This window comes from Salminus brasiliensis, chromosome 22 (assembly GCF_030463535.1).
Source record: "Salminus brasiliensis chromosome 22, fSalBra1.hap2, whole genome shotgun sequence".
In the NCBI taxonomy this organism is placed as follows: Eukaryota; Metazoa; Chordata; class Actinopteri; order Characiformes; family Bryconidae; genus Salminus; species Salminus brasiliensis.
Window position 1 is genome coordinate 16,861,964 of NC_132899.1, and position 17,466 is coordinate 16,879,429.

At 41.2% G+C, this 17,466-nt stretch overlaps 1 protein-coding gene across 2 annotated transcripts in view; it reads right to left on the reverse strand.

The window, feature by feature from the left end:
- The window catches only part of dnmbp (dynamin binding protein), a 52,225-nt gene extending 36,970 nt beyond the window's left edge, over positions 1–15,255 (reverse strand). For both annotated transcript variants that reach the window (XM_072666692.1, XM_072666691.1), the window contains exon 1: positions 14,923–15,255. The gene's annotated coding sequence lies outside the window, so the exon portion shown is untranslated. The remainder of the gene's footprint in view (positions 1–14,922) is intronic.
- Positions 15,256–17,466: the final 2,211 nt, after the last annotated feature.

The following is a 17,466-nucleotide window of genomic DNA, read 5'->3' on the forward strand; positions in this document are numbered from 1 at the left end:
ACAGTCAGCAAAGTCACTTATTGCACTGTCAGAGTTTGGCCACTAGATGGCTCAGGATGATGAAGATTTAGTCACTCCACCTTCATTAATGAGGACACTGAAGCAGCTGTTGGACACAAACAAACAAGCATAAAACAAATGGAATTTACCACTTTTAAACAAACACTGAACACAACTCTGTGAATGTAAGAAATATCAGAAAAGGACCACTTAGAGGTTGGTCTTCACTTTCTCTTCCACATGGTGAGACACGTTCATCTGTCCTCTAAAATGCCATTAGTCATTCAGATAGGTCTTAACTGGGTGGAGAATATGAGCGAGAGGCCTTGCCTGGGCAATGAGTCATAAAGTCCAGTGTGTAAGCGTGTGTGTATGTGCTTCTAACAGAGAGAATCAATGAGTGTTTGTCTGTGCACATGAAAATGTTTATAGAGGGCAAGTCCTGGCCAGCATTAGTGAGCTCTTCTCGTAATCTGACTGTGTGAAAGTAAAAGCTTTTGGATTTTCCCTTCATGGAAAAACACAAGCAGATACTAATCGTCGCTGTCAGGCAAAGACAGGCATCTTCAAAACAACCATTTTTAATGGAAGTCAATGGAAAAAGATTTTATTCCATATCATTTCATAGCATTTACATTCGTCCATTCATCACTGGCAGATGTTTAAAAGTGAAACAGGGCATTATTAAGGTTTCTGTGTGACAGTAACATTCTTTACTTTATTAAAAGGTCTATGTGAGCTAGACTTATTATGATAAACAGCAGTTTCAGGGTATGAAGAGAAGGTAAAGTGCAGTGATGAGGAGAAAGAAAGAAAGAAGAGAAGGGGATACACATGTTTCATTTACTCAAAGGCTTCTCTGTCTGGAGTGTTATGTGCTGGAGGGGGGTAGGGGGGGATTAGTTGTCCTCTGTGGACAACCTGGCCATTTGGTTTAGGGGTGACAGGTGACCCGGCTGGGAGTGGGGGTGGATCAGGAGTCATTTTGCCATGACCACAGCCATAAATTGTGCAGCATAGCCTTGTTTAAATGTGTGTGTGGGGGTTGAATTTCCTGATCAGTTTACAGGTATTTTAAAAGTCTTTTCACAAAAGCCTATTAGCAACAACTAAATTGATTACGGTAATAATAACAACCTTGTTTTGTAAAAACAAAAACATTCTGTAAGAGGGTTTAATAAGGAACATATCTACCTGCAGTTCACATCACTACTATTTTAACTGTAATTTAAATTGCAAATATTGTCTATAAATTAAGGTACAGGCCTGTACTGACCAACACATTCTCAAGGATGAAATTTGAATGTAGGGATAGGGCATGTAGGGATCTGCCAGGATATCCATCTATCATAATGAGCATTGAAAAGAAAGACAATCTGAATGAAAATCTGAAAATTTGATTTAGTGCAGAGTGTTCAATAAGAATCTGTTAATCTCTGCAAATTCTACTTTTTTTGTAAATATTGTATGTTGTATGAGTACTGAGGACATCCATGACATCCAGACATCAGTCTTGTGGTGTAATGTTTTATGAATAGTTATATGGCCCAGCTTTGCTTCAATGCTGAATGTAATGTACAGGGATGCCACTTCGTTGTAGTTGTGCTGTCCTGTTCACAGAACATGGCTGCTTCTGATTGGTCTAACTCCTACATGCAGTTCACAAACCCCATGTTTTGAGGTTAGACTTCCCCACTTTACATTTTTTTTCAACAATTTTATAGATAGTTATAATTAAAATGTCAGCTCTTTTAAACTCAGCGAATTCCATTCACTTCTACTCTATAATTCATACGATTGATCTGGTCATTTTGACAGCTTGCAAAATGCTCCAAGAGTTTTGGGGGCAACATGGCTGACATCTAGTTCTCTGCGCCTAAGTGACTGTTTTAATGATAATCCTTTGTTTAATCTAATGGTTCCTAAACGGTTCCTTGGGAACTCCTAGACTGTCAACATTTTTGCACCAAGTCATAGTCATACAGCAAAAAATCTGGCAAGTCAAGATTTGAGGTTCTGTGTAAATACAGCAGTACACTTTTCCAGTCAGGCAGTAGAAGAGGCACCTTTTTCCTTTCTAGACTGCCAGAGTCAGTTACTGCAGGAATGTGCCCTGTCGTAACAGGCCATGAGAGAGTACCAACTTTCCACGCCTCACGGGAGATACACACACAACCTCATGAGATACAGAAGCCTATAAACAGCATCAAGCCATTAACGTGTGCCTGTGCCGTGAGGTCTTCAGAACTTGTTACGTTGACTTTAAGGGGCGCACTGGATGGTTTATAACACTAACAGAGTAAAGTGGTTACACAATCACACCATCTGGTTTGATTAAGTCTCTGGAAAGTGCACAAAGCCCTCCCAAACCCAATCCCAATGCATCGTTTAAGGCCATTTAAAGGAGTCATGAATGAGTTTGGATCAAAAGAAGATTTCCTTTCTCTTTCTGAAAGGAAAAGCCAAGAAATAAAAAGTATGAAGCACTTATATATAAGCTTCTCCCTGCATTTCTATGCCTTAAATGGATGTGTATGACCACAAAGTGAACACAATTAGAAACTGCTCAACTGTTTCCTAACAAAAAAACATGCTCTAGACCATCTTAAGCACCATGTATCATATTATTTATTATTTAAAGTTTTCCCATAATCTTCCACTACAATATGAATTTTGCCCACCTCTAAATCATCTTCTGATTTCTGGCTTTGGCACGTTGGACCAGTAGCAGGGAAAAACTACAGTTATTAATATCATGTTCAATTCCCCCCTTCCACCACCCCCTATCATTCAGTTAAACAGTCAAATAGTTCATAGACCCTTTATAATATTGTGTTTTACTTTCAATGACAATACGTCATGATATGAAAGGAAAAATGCATCATGACTTCTGAGCGAAGGCTAGCAGCTGTTCTTCATTTATAATGATAATATTCCAATCAGTGTCAGCTGTCAGCAATGCATTGTTCAAAGCATTTTCCAGGGGACTGTGTTAAAGACAGGCACTAATAAAACACTGGGTAAACTGTCTGAGATCTGTTCTGATTTTTTTGCATTCAATTGGTTTATTGTGTTTTTGAACAAGCTAGACAGTAAGCAAACTTTCTTACTTTTCATTCTTGCCCAAGCGAAACCATCTAATCAGGTTGCAAACTGATTTCATATTTTACTGCTTGCTTTTATGTTATAATAAGTTGTTTGTAAATTTATCCCCCCTTTTCTCCTAAGTTGGTACTGCCAATTAACCCACCCATTCATAGCTCCCATCTACCACTGCAAGCAATGCTCCTGAGACTAGGAAGGTAAGGAATTAACATTTGTCCTCCGATACAAGAGAAGTCTACAAAAAGCCACTGCCTGTTCTTGCAGGAAAGCGTTGGGTCCCTTGCTCCACCACACAAGCTAACAGTCCAACATTGCTTAAGAGTGATGAGGAGAGAGAGCAGCATCTAATCATCAGAGAGAGAACGGCCAGTTGTGCTCCCTCTGAAACCAGCTGCTGATGGCAAAATGGCATGGCCCGAGATTCCCGGGAGACAGTGGTAGCACATTAGACTTAGCTACTCAGAGCCCGAGTTGCTTCTATTTTCCTTACAGATGCAGCGATCATGACTTTTATGGCTGATCTATCTTGATTGTGTTGTCTTTATGACTCAATTGGTTGTTATTGCTTATTTCATGGGCTGGCTTTTATTACCCCTTTTTTAAAGCAAAGTTCAAACTGCATGGTTTAAATGAACACATGAAACACACCAGCACTTTAACAGGACTATCACCCAAAGTTTTCACAGAAATAAAGTGTGCTATTTCATGGGGCAAATAAAAAAAATTAATTCTTAAATAAAAAAAGGTCTATTTCTGTCAGTCGTTAAAGAACATGAAATCAAACAAAGAACTATGCTAACATAAGAGTCAACAGTAACACACAAGTCCTGAAGGCTCACTTACAGCTGCAGCATGTTGTGTTTTCTTCAGTTTAATACAATTGAATTATATTGTTGGCTTATTAAGGAGGTCGAGGTTGGATGAACTGGGTGTATCAGAGTGGGGAAAACAAGAAACACGATGCTAGCACTGAGGAGACATATAACCTCATCCATTCTTACATCAAGACTGGTTTCAATTGTGTCTGCTATTCCCACAACTGAATTTGTTGGTGTAATCCTTATCCATCCTCCCCAGCAGATTCTTCCTTCTATAAAACGTAGAGGTAAAATAGTAACTGGTTGTGTTGGATCTTGTTCTATCTGTCAGTGTACTGTTCTTATGCTGTTTCTACACTGTATAAGATTTATAAATTGACTACAGCTCACGTGTGTGTATGTGATGTCTCCCGACGTTCCCTGAAACCATGAATAAACAGTGGGTGTCTGAATAATCACAGGTGAGATCACTTTAGACCAGGTGATCAGCGTGGCATGCCCTGGCATAAAGGCCACGTCTACCTGAACAGTGACTCTGTACCTTATGTATAAAACTCCTTTGGCTTTCCACCACGTCTCCTGCACCATGTTCAAACATGAAATGATCAGAATGTCTGTACATCCCCAACATCTGGCGTCTACATGGAGAAAAGTGGAGATTTTAAGGAATGGAATCCAATCCACTGACAGGTTTAGGCACAGAGCAAAGGTGAAGACACACCCTTAGAAACAGGAGCATTTAAACAAGCTCTAATCAGAGAAATACCATTTTTGCCTACAGACCTAGCATTATAAACTATACCTGGTACATGATCGACCCATCCTGTGGCTCTTATAAATGTGCATAAATTTGGCAGTGTTCTAGATACACACAGAACAGAAACTTTACACATCATGAGAATGTAATTTTGGTACACTGCTGTATAGGACATTACCTACTACTTTAGATCCTAAACTGTATTAATGAACATGTACTCTGAATCAATGTACCTTGTATGCTGTGTATTCTTATATCTTTGCAAACACTGCATGATCTCTGCTCATTCTCCTGCTGATCAAGAGGAGAGCATGAAGGGCACAGGCCTACACCCACAACAGACACCTCACACATAGAGGAGCTGAGCATATGGTCCCGCTGAGAGAGACAGAGATGCCGTACAGAATGTGCAGTGTATGCAACAGAAAGAATAAAAAGTAAAAAGAACAAACACAGACAGTAAACAGACAAAGACAGAAGAAAACACAGCAATCTAACTGAAAAAAAGCAAGGACGTAAAAAAAGGTGACAGTGAAAGCGGAGTAATCCAGATTAAGTGTGCCGAAGTGTAGCAGTGTAGGCAGGGAGAGATCAGCGGGAGTTCAACAGACAGACACCTGCACAAGGTACAGCAAAGGCCAGATTACCAGACACACCGTGAACACGCCTGTCTCTTCTCTACCTCACACTGCAAACAGATCTAACGATTCCTCTTGACGAGTCTGAGATGTTTGTGAAATGCTGGTATGTTTGGCTCATTGAAACATTGAGCTCTTACCATGCATTCCTTTATGGAAAGTCACTGGGAACAATAATTCACCAGTCAGCATGATCCATCCCTGCTGTGAAAGCTCCACAACAGTGGGACTGGAAGCCTGCTGGCTGTGACGGACTGTCCAAATCCCACTGCTCATTAACTATGTTCAAAACAACCAGTCCTGTTACATAAAATTACAAAAAGCAGCAATACACTCTTAAAAACAGGTGCCAAAGGTGCCAAAAACTTTTTTTTATGGGATGTTCCTTAAAAAGCTCTTTTTGTAAAGTATGAAGAAATTTTTTTAAAGTTTTAAGAACTTTCACATAATGTAAAATTTCTAAAACAACCAACCTATCCATGCCCCACCCACAAACTGCAAGGATGAAATTCATGACAAAAGGCATCTCAGAAGACAGAAATAGATATCAGTATATAATAAATGCACTGTGTATCCGAGATTAGGGTAAAATAAATTATACTGGGCAGATATGATCTGCGTCATCTGCCTCTGCAGATTTTCCTGCATACAAAAAGTAGCATGACATGTTTAGTCTAATTTGACACTGCACCTGACATTGCAGGTCCCGCAAGGTCACATACTGTGCAGCTCTAAATTTTATGCATCTTAAAGTGGAAAAATTGTGTTTCATACATTATTTAAATTGTACAACTTTACTGGCCTTAAAGACCTTGAAGAAAGATGCTGAACTGCATACTAAGAGCCAATTGGCAACAGGCCCTAATGAATACATTATAAATGCTGAGGAAGACTCTAAGGACCATAATCATAGGTGCAGTACATTTATAACACACAACAAAACGTTGATGAATGCATGCTGCAGAAAATGAGAGCTCCAGTTTTCCCCCAGAACATGCAGCACAGGTCCCCAACATAGCCTTTTATTCTGTAGCCAATCAATCATAACTTATGATTGGAAGGTTGGAAAATGAAATGAGATGCTAACATTAGCTCAACTAGCCCAACTAGAATGTCTCATTAGAACAACTGTGATTCTGTTCTGTAAAGCACAGGATATTCAAAAGTCTACACTTGTGAGACTGCATTCAACTGTGTCCGATCACACCCCATAGCCATCGCCAACTGATGACCACACCGGTGCCGATTTATGATTGACGCAACACTTTCCCACGCCACCAGCACACCATGTGAGCACGTTTTTAGAAAGAAAGAACCGAGAGTGCTGAGAGCGAGAACTGGTTTCACAGAGCAGCTCAAACCACAGAAGGATGTCTACTCAGACATCTGTAGGCTAACCTTTTTCTTCCTTATGGCTTCATAGCAGTTGTTGTAGGTTTAAGAAAGCACATATTTACAGCATATAAACGGCTTCTTGTAAGCTACACTGTCTTGAACATTAAAGAGGCTTCATTTGGTTCTTTGAGTGGTGCCATGGAAGAACCAGTTGTGGTTCCATAAAGAAGCATATTTGCAGTAGAGATGTATGAAGGTTCAGAACCTTTAACGTGTTAAAGAACCTTCATTTTGGTCCCACGTGCTCATATTCTACAAAGGAACATCACTTGGACTGAGTTTCTCCAGGCCTTCATTCAGAGGAGTGTGACGCTGATTGGAGCTGAAAGCAGGCGGTGGGCTGACACTGCCAGGCATGAGACTCTTGAAGCTCAGATGATTTTAAAGTCAGAGAGAACAAAAAACAAAAGAGGTGAGTAACTCGACTGTGCTAATGAATATAGACGAGACAACAAAGAGTGCTAGTGAGACTGAGAAAGAGTGTGAGGGTGTGTAAGAGAGAGAGAGAGGGAAAGTGAATGCACGTTTTTGTCTCCCTACCACTTGGCACAAGGGAGAAAGTGGCAGTGTAACGACAGGCAGCTTTATAAACACGAGTCACTTTCTGCAGTGTGTCTATTCTAAGAGTCATCTGTGCACAAACACACACACACACAGCTGAAAGACAAAGGAATGACTGTCATTGAGGACTGGTATGATGTAATGTAAGTGCATGTGTGGTTCCTGGTAATGCTGGTGAAGTTTGTGAAGTATGCCGTCCTACTGTATGACATGTATGTGTGTGTGTGTGTGTTTATATAGCACTAAATGATATAAGCCCCAGTGCACATGGATGCACGTGTGCTCTCTGTGTTTACTGTCTGAAAGGCTTGACCCAGTCTGACCTCTCTTTAAGACGGCAGCTCTGAAGCTCAGAAGCTGCAGACTAATGACTGAACAGCAGTGAAGATGAAACCCAGCTAATAACCCGCGCACTAGGGGGTGGAAATCTGTTACAACATGAGAGTTGGTTTGGATTTTTAGGAAGCAATTCATTGCATCATAATATTTCAACCTTATCATGGCTGGGTTCATGTTATATTATTTGTAGGCATGTGTAGCATCAGGATGAGCAGTATGTGCGAGCGGTGCAGCATAAAGTTTTGTGATATTAAAGACATTTCTGCTTACTATTTTTTTATATACAGACCACAATATTCCAGTTTTCTGCAATAAACACACACACACACACACACACACACACACACACACACACACACACACACTTAAACTACTGAATATGGGAAGTGAAAACACACACACACCCAGAGCAGTGGGCAGCCACCCCAGTGCCTGGGGAGCAATTGGGCTTTGAGTGCCTTGCTCAAAAGCACCTCAGCCGTAAACGCTGACGGAGGAGAAAGTGCTGTTCGATCACTGCCCCCACCGGAGCAAGAAATGCCCATTTTCCATAGTATTGATTTCAATGTGCACTTCAGAGAAGTGTGTTCTCTGTATGTGAACTTAGGATGTGCCTATGATTTTGCATAAGTGTTATAGATCAACAATCCAAAACTGATGCAGCTGAATCTCCACCTGCAGATCAATGAAATCACAATGACTAGCTTTCTATCCACACACCTCAGCCCTGATGAATGAACATGTCTACTTTTTCCCTCCAGTTTACACACTCTCTCTCTCCTTTCTCTCCCCTCTCTCCCCTCTCCCAGCTTCAGCACTCATTCATGTCTTCATGCTCCAGAGAAACTCAAAGTAAAAACATCCTGCCTGTGACAGAACACAAACCACCCTCCCATCTCCCTCTCTTTCTCTTCTTCCCTCGCTCTCCAGCAGTTCTGCATCTCTGTCAGGCCGTGGCGAGATGGTCAGTGTGGGCCGGAGCCGTGCTGAAATTCGATCTGCTGACTGCCTGCTTTTATTTATTGAACAGGACCGATTCCGTGCCAACAATGGGGGAGTCGCATGCTGCCCCTCACCGCTATAGCATTGACCTCGGCACGCATTCAAGGCTGGAAGCTTCCATATTGTGTCACCTTTCTGTTTTGTGTTTTTTATATTACCGCTGGCTGTTTACTATACAGCCAGGCATAAGAATGCTGCCTCCACGAAAATGCAAAAAGCTTTCATTCAAACAACACAGGTCCTAACAGGTGGTGCAGTGGATCGTTCCAGACCAGCAAACAAGCTTCTCTTTTACTCAGCCCAGAACGGCGAGTGAGGGAAGGCAGAAGCTCATTAAAATGAAAGCTCATGGCAGGAGGTGTATAATGAGAGCTGAGCAGGGTCGAACAAAAGCTGATCTTATTTCAGGTTCTCTTAAATAGCAGACTTAAATAGTTGTTCAAAATGTCCAAAACAAAGATATTACAAAGAAAACAATACACAGATTTTAGGGAATACAATCTTAAACTCCCTGAGAACTCCACTATTGAGAACAGTTTTCAATGCAGTTACTGAATAATAAGCCCTAGAATGAGGATGTCCACAAAGATTAAAGGGTTAATATGTTAATAGGCCCATCTTTTGTTGTAGGACTATTTGATTTAGTAAAAGTTCTTTTCTCTGCAGTCCTCGCCCGCCTGCTTCAACCCACACCCCACTGGATGTTTGCCCACACTGACCGCAGTGCTGCAAATTAAATCCCACCCGCCAATTATTGTGTGGCTCACGCAGCACCCGCGAACACACCTTTATTTGCAGCCTTCTGTCATATGTGCATCATACATCACTTATTCTTCCCCTAATTTTGGTTTGATTGCAAGAATGTCAGTATAAATGCAAAGCAAACAGGACTACAATGTAAGAATGTATCATTTTCTTGCTTGGTCCAAGTATAAACACAACGCTGCACACATTTCTGGACAAGCCGAGAGATACTGAACCGGCATCTGGGGGGAGGGGAAAAAAAAAAAAAAAGAAAGTAGACTGAGCAGACACAATAATAAAGGTTTCACACAAATATGACTCTGGATATGCAGCGTCATGCACTTCTTGCAAGTGTTCTCCTGTCTGCTTTACCAAAGTTACATAGTGCAGTTAGCAGTGAGCCAAGACTAGCAGTCTTTACTAGCAAAGCTAGAAAGCCTATTCTCCTTACAGGTCAGTGGAACATCACCATGATTTTGAAGCTGCTATGTTAAGACATGTTTGTGCATAGAGCTTGTCAACATGTAGAGACTGGAAACTGAAGGCCCCAGACTATGACTGGCCCAATGATTTCTATGTAGCCTACAGCCAGTTACAAGGGCAGACAAAACTAGCCTTGCACCGTCTGATGATAACCATAGATGATCATTCTCAACTACAATTCTTACTTCTCTTTTCTCCTTCTGTTTTGTTCCCCATGTGTCTTTTAATATAAGACAGCTGGTTTTCAGAAGTGAAGCTCCTTCTCTTGAATCCTCTCTGTAACCTACAATTCAGTCTTCACACTTCCTTTTGCTCCGATCGCTCACACTTCCTCATTTTATCGTCCCCCCCGAAACATGTTGTGTCTCTGGGCTGATGTCATGCATAAGGGTAATGGGAGTTGGATCTTTGGCAGTGAAGCCGGGAGTTTTTTCAGGGGAAGCCACATGAGCACATGAGGGAGAGGTGGAGCATTTCCCCAACCCAAACATTTTGACTGAGAAGGGACACTGCCCAGATGGACACGGTTGCTATGGCTTCTGAGGACTGTTTTGGGAGGCTGCATAAGAAGAACCTTCAAGGTGTTAACATTTCCCCATAGCTTTCTCCTTTAGTGCATAGTGCAGTGCATAGCACACAGCTAAGCATGTGCAGTTGGCCTCTAAGGAGGGTGTTGGACTACTGCCCACTACCTCATTCTGAAGTCTCCAGGCCTCAATGTTACGCAACAAAGACTCATTTTCTCTGAAGAACATTCATGGAGAACTAAAGGAGTGATCAATAAGTGCAGCAGGATGTTGAGCTATATATAATCACCAGCTTCCTGACAGACTCACTAGCCTCCAATGTGCACAACAATCAGTGTAACAGAAAAGTATGAGTCAAACGTCTGTGTTGAAATTACATTTTGCAGTTACATTACCATTGCTTTGATTCTGCCAGTCTTACACAACCCAAAAGGAGTTGAAGATAAGAGTGATGAGGGAACCACTGAGTTAATCAATACATTATGGGTAAATACAGTATTAATACATTAATAATAATAATAATAATAATAATAATAATCTTCATACATTAAAGCGGCATACATTTGTTGTAAACATACCTACTTGCCACTTACATTAGTGAAATAGTAGCTTCTAAAGTAAAAAAAAAAAAAAAAAAGAAAAATCTAATTTCCTTTCAATTCGAATATTGTAAATACTTCAATGAACTTAATTCATTAATGGTGAGATTTACCCTAATAGATTAAAAGAGACAATCCAGTGAAAATGAAGATTTATCTGTTGTAAACATGCCTATAACTGACGCAGTTGCTTTCAATACTGAAAACAAACACCTTCTTATGGAAAACGTTACCTGCCTAACTGCATTGTGCCAACTGTAACATTTCTTGGATGAGAGATAATATGTTGCATGCTATGGGGTTGAGGAAAACCTTGATGCTTTCGCATACCAAGACATTTTAGACAATGTTGGGGAGGCCCTTTTCTGTTCCAGAATGCACAAAGCAAGGTCCATAAAGGCTTGGTTGGGGGAGTCTGATTTGGAAAAACTTGACTGGGTCCTGACTTCAATTCCACTGAACCCCTCTCATCCAACACGGCATTATTATGGAGTTCAGAATGCCATTCTGAACTCCATATTAATGCCTATGGATTTAGAATGGAATATCCATTAGGTGTAATGTGCAGGTGTCCCAATACTTTTAGCCATATAGTGTATCTTAAACGAATCTAGAAACTAAAAGCATTTTGGGGCAAATATTTTGAATACTATTTTTTTTTAAATCCATTTTCTATGCAATATCCACTTGGAACAGACATTTTACCCTGTTATTTATCCTGTTTTGAGAGCAATAAAGGTACAAATGAAGGCCCCAACTACTCTGCAGGTGATGTGGCATTCACACGCTCAATAAAGAAGCTTCCATTTGACCAAAAGCTCAGTAATCAAGCTACCACAAAAGAAGACCTTTCACAGCAGGCCATAACTCTTCTCCCTGACAAAACCACAGAGCTGTGTAGTGACACAAGCTCTCCAAATACCACATCCATTTCAGAGACACTCACTATCACTTGCTGTCGTTCAGCTCCTCATTTCAGTTGGCTAGGTACAGAAAGCGTGGGGGGGGTTGTCACATGGCAGGTCAGATGGTTCACAGTTCGGCTGGAGCTGACAAACCATGAGGGTGCTTACTCACTAGGCAACGCAAGAACAGAGCTGTAGACACAAATGAATGCAGATCTTGCCCATCTTGTCTGTGTGTACAGCCTAAGCATGAACAGCATTTGTTCCATTTAAAATCAAATGGGAAAATCAGGTTTTTGTCTTTATTTGCCATTGCATACATGCCTGAATATATTAACTGAGCAGCATTTCTGATGCTGCGTCAGCCTCTTCTGTGTAGGCATTTCAGAACAAGAGAGCATTACTCATAGAGCCATGATGTGGAACCTACAGCTGATGCCAGAATTGACACTGCAGGGCCTATGGGCAAACACAAAGCATCAGCTGCTGAGCTGCATTACACATATGCTGTACTCCAAATGATAGTAATGTGAGCACACCATTAAGTAGACATAGCCTATGCACCAGCTGGCACAACAGTGGTAACACCAATATGAATATTTCTGTCACACAAACAGAATACAAAAATAAACGCCGCCATTTCCCTAAGGACTCTGAGAAAAAGTTCTTTCCCAAGCGATTTTAGTTGCGCTGCAGGCTAAAGGAAAAATGCAAGGAATGTTCTCCAGTCCTTTGTCAGGAACCTGCTAGAGCCAAGAGATTTATGTATGAAAATATGGACTTTAGGGTAAATGTAAAACAGCTCATGTCCAGACTGGACAGAATTCTGTGGCAAACGTCTTCCAATGAACATTGACAAGGCCACCAATGTCCCAAAGTAGGCCAGGGACTTCGTTACGTCTCCTAATGGCAACATAACTGTCTCAGCTGTCAAAGGTGGAACAGTGCACGTCTGCTATTTGGATCAATAATTCAGGCCTTCCCTGAATAACAAAGAATCAAGTCTCACTTTGTTTCTCAAGTGTACAGCATACACTGGTGATGTACAAAAGACTGCCTTGATGGTTCCTACAAAGGTCAAAACCAAGATAAGAACAGCAAGAAGAACAGCAATATCAGAATGTACCTAACAGAATCAGTCATTAGCACTGAGAGAAGGACAAACCAGCAAATCCAAAAACACCAAGTCTGATGATCTTCTTTCAAGGTAAAAAGGTGTCCTTGCTTCTCAATGGGAACACTTGCTTCGTGTCTTAGAGCCACTTAGAAGCACAACGATGACCAGTATAACCATTTACATTTGACAACATCAGGTCATCAAGTAACAATAAAGCCATTAGACCAGCGCAAATCCTTGGATGAAAGCGCCAACGTTACAATAATCCATCGTAACGTCTCCTAATCCATGCCTTAAGAAGCTTATTTAACCCTGCAGCGTGAACACTGTGACTGAGAATGCGCAAACAGCACATGTCCAACAGCCACGGTCAGTCATCGCTCTTTTTGCAAAGGCATCAGGTGGTGAGACAGTTGTCAACAACTGCCATGTAACAGGTGAAAAGCATTGAGATCAGACTGCTGACATACAGCCCAGTCTAATAAAACAGCGCTCCTGACAGCCTTCATCAATCCACCAGTCCAGAATGCTCCTTTTCCATTCAGCAATGTTTGGAGGTTGGGTTCATCAGCCCTGCAGCTGAGAAGGATTGTGTTTGAGCCAAAATAGGCCATTCTCTCTCCGGTCGCATCGTGAGCCCACCTTCTCATTGACATGCACACGGCGTAGCTTTGGAAATCAGGAAATTCCTGAGCTTGCGAAGGGCAGCTCATGAGCTTTGGCTTTATGTTTATACTATTCACAAATGTGTGCATGTGTAAATGTCCACAGGAAATGATATGATGTGACAATGTGTTTGAGGGTAGAATGTCTGTGTGATTGCACATGTGTATAAGTCTATTGTGATTTACTGTGTGTCGTGAGCTGCTGTGAAAGCAGTGCTGGCTGGCTGCAATACTTCAACTAATTCAGCATCACAAGATTTTCCCAGTCTATTGCAAAGAATCACATAAAAAATAGAAATAAAAAGTTAATATAGATATAATTTCTTAGCACTGCTGGTCTGATTTAAAAGATAATGTCTTAAAAACCTAACATAGCTTGTTTTTAAAAGCTGTAAAGAGACATGGGTTCATTTATTTCATTTACTCCAATGTCCAATAAATAATTATGAGATCTGAAAATATCAGGGGATGATAAAAGATGTTTTGCTAGCAGAATATTCTAGAAAAAAAACAGATGTTAAATAGATGTTTCCTTAAGACAATTATTCTGTAATCGAGGAAAGCTCATTATTATATCATTATAATAATGTTAATTAACATGAACTCTCAGAAAACCCATTTCAATGTACTTTTATAATAAAAGACAGGAAGTCATGCTTTTTTCTTCTAACTTCTACAACATGAAAATAGTCCTAATGATCAATCAGATACATCGCTAGCGTGTGAAAAGGCAGGATCACGGTATACCGCACATCGCCCAGCACCAAGAGAAATGTCTAGCGTGTACAAACATACTAGGCCAAAAAAGCCATAGTCTAACATGCCCCTGAACAAATATTTGAAGCGATAGGAAAACACTGTAGACGTGCTGATTTCCTTATCTAACACAGATAGATAAACTAATGATAGATTAGTTAAACGCCAACATTAGCTAAAGACCAGCGTTTCCACATCACACGTATGCAAACACAACACAGCCCTGTAACACAGCCCACTGCTGCGTCCAAAAACACCCCCATACAAACACCACACCAGACCCAAACTCCTCCGCTGGCTCTGTTTTTATTAACTACGAGTTCATTTATTGCTTTATTAGAGTTTAAGAAAAGTGTGTTTTTTGACGCAGCAAATGTTAACGGCCTCACTCTGCTCCAGCGACTAAAAGCTGGCTGAAAGTAATCTAACCACTCCTGTCAGGTAGATAATATAAGCACGTTACACCGAGGGACTAACGAGAGAGCACTGTGCTGGATTTAGGTGGACCTACCTGGGTTCTAGCTAACTACAGCTCTCGGTACAGCCCTCCTCGCTGTTCTGCTGAGAGCCGCTAGTCAGGGATGAGCGCTGGGTGAACTCTCGCTATCCGCTCACTGCTCGGTCGCCTGTTGCTTTCTGCCATGAATATCGTAGCTACTTCTTCTTCCCCCACTTCTTCTACTGGAGGACTACCAGTTCAGTGCTGGGGGTGCGGTGGTCTACATAGTGTGTCCACACACGCGCTGTAGGTTCGTGTGTACTGCGCTAAACTCAGCTGTCATCTCCCCCGCTGGAGGCTCCAGCAGGCTGATCCCAGCTCCCTCCATGCTGACATCAACACCGCCCTCCAGCCCCACTCACACACACACACACACACACACACACACACGGGCCTGCACTGGGCTGTCTTACTATTGCCTGACAGAAAGTCCTGCACGTCTCTCATCATTACTGGGAAGCAGGAGTTCACCACTTTCTTCTATTTACCTCTGTTAGTGTGACTGTGTTCATATTGGAAGAATACAGGCCTGGTTGAGGATCTGATCCAGTGTCCGAGAAAGTACTAACCTTCTTTACTTGAGAAGTCTAATAACATTGGTTAAACATCATTTGAGAAAGGTCACTAAATTCTATCTACATTTGATTTATTTGTAAAGAAAGTAGAATGACATAAAGAACTGAGTGCTACCCAGGTCTCCTTAAGGAAATCTGGTCAACAAAATAATAATAAAATGAAACATTTGCAGTAATTCCCTGACCGCTGCCAAAAATATTTTTGACAAGGTCTCAGACCTTCAGTCACTCAGGCCTGAGGCATACCATCAGTTGCTATTAGAACTGACAGCCGAATCAAATTTCCCAGCTTTGTAAATTCTCAGACTCTTTAAAGCTTGAACTAACACTCATCAGACATCGGCTCCTCCAAGCGACTGTCTAAAGATCTGATAATGAAAGCAATTGATGTCCACAAGGTAGATCAGAAGGTTAGAAACATACCCAAGCATTCTCAGATTACTGTTTCTACAGTGTGGGCTGAATTTAGGAAATGGAAGTTCAAGGGACCTGTGGAGGTCAAGATGAGGTCTAGAGGACCAGGAAATTCCCCTCGACAAGAAATGTTTGTATGCTGTTAATCATTACTACTACTTCTACTAATTCATTAAAAAAATAGTGTGATTTATCCAAAGTGCCCAAACCTTTGTAGAAGACGGTATGTTGAAGGACTACAACATATGTCCTATATGGCATGACTGTTTACAAGCGGTAGCCGGTTGCCGAACCCTAGATTCAGGTATTGGTTCTTTGGTGAAATAACCTAAAGAACAGCCATATAATTATGTTGCACATACAGAAACAATCAGTTTATGACCTGAAGTTTAATTCATATCTTTTTTTGGTGTGCCACTTGTCAAAGGTCAAAGGTCAGTACATTGTGTCCTCTATATTCTAGCAGGCCAGACTTTGTGGCAATTCATGAAGACATAGTACAGCAGCAAGAAGGGTTTATGTGATAATACTAAAATGTGCCTGTATTGTCATTTATGTTTGTACAGTACAATGCCTTTCTTCTCTTCCTATATCCCATCTTAGGAGCTCGGATCAGAGTTCCCATAGCTGTCGCTCAAGGATCCAACAGTGTCAGCTTACTGCAACCAGGTATCAAATCCACAACCCTGTGATCAATAAGCTAGCATTCTAACCTCCGAGCCACCACTGTAATATTGTGCTTAGAGATTTTATTTTTATACTCTGACAGAGGGTCATGGCTAATTTGCCTCATGGAGAGGAAATGTTTAAACTAGATACCTGCATGATTACATTATGATTATGCATGATAAATGTATGATTACATTATTTACATATACTTAATGCTTAGTTAAAAGCCCATGGAAGGATTCAGTGATCTACAAAGCGATCACAGAGCATTTAGGGTTTTGTGGGTTTGTGCTATGCCAGCACTAAATTTGACTTCCTTAAGCAGACAACAATTGAAGGAAGCTTGCTGGGAAAGCAATGGCATGAGGTGATGGGACTCAGCAGAGGTGTAAATCTCACACACATTATCTTGCAGAGTATTGCAGGGTATTTATTGCAACTTCTGTTCAATTCAAACCTCCATTTTCAACATGACATATTGATATAATTACCCAGCTGATTTTACACAGTATGTAGGTGTCCTTTGTCACAGCCTGGCAAACGAGCCCAAGCTGAGTCACTGCTAGCTGACTGAGTGGAGGAGGTTATTGTAATATCCATTGTAGTGTGAGCGGTATTGGCGCATTCAGCTTAGTGTAAATTCCTCTGACACTAGACTGCCCACTGCATCTGTGGGAAAACTCCAGAGCCGTCACGCTCAGTCTGTATGAAAAGCTGTGTTGTCCAGTCCTACACTGCCATTTTCATTGAGAGAGATCATGTGAGCTTTGAGCTCTTTGTTTCCATTCTTCATTATCATTACTCATTTTTCTGTCGCACAACACTTTGTTTGACGTGCCCTGAAACACCATACGCTTTACAGTGGCATGTTGTGCCCTGACTGGGATCATTTTGTACA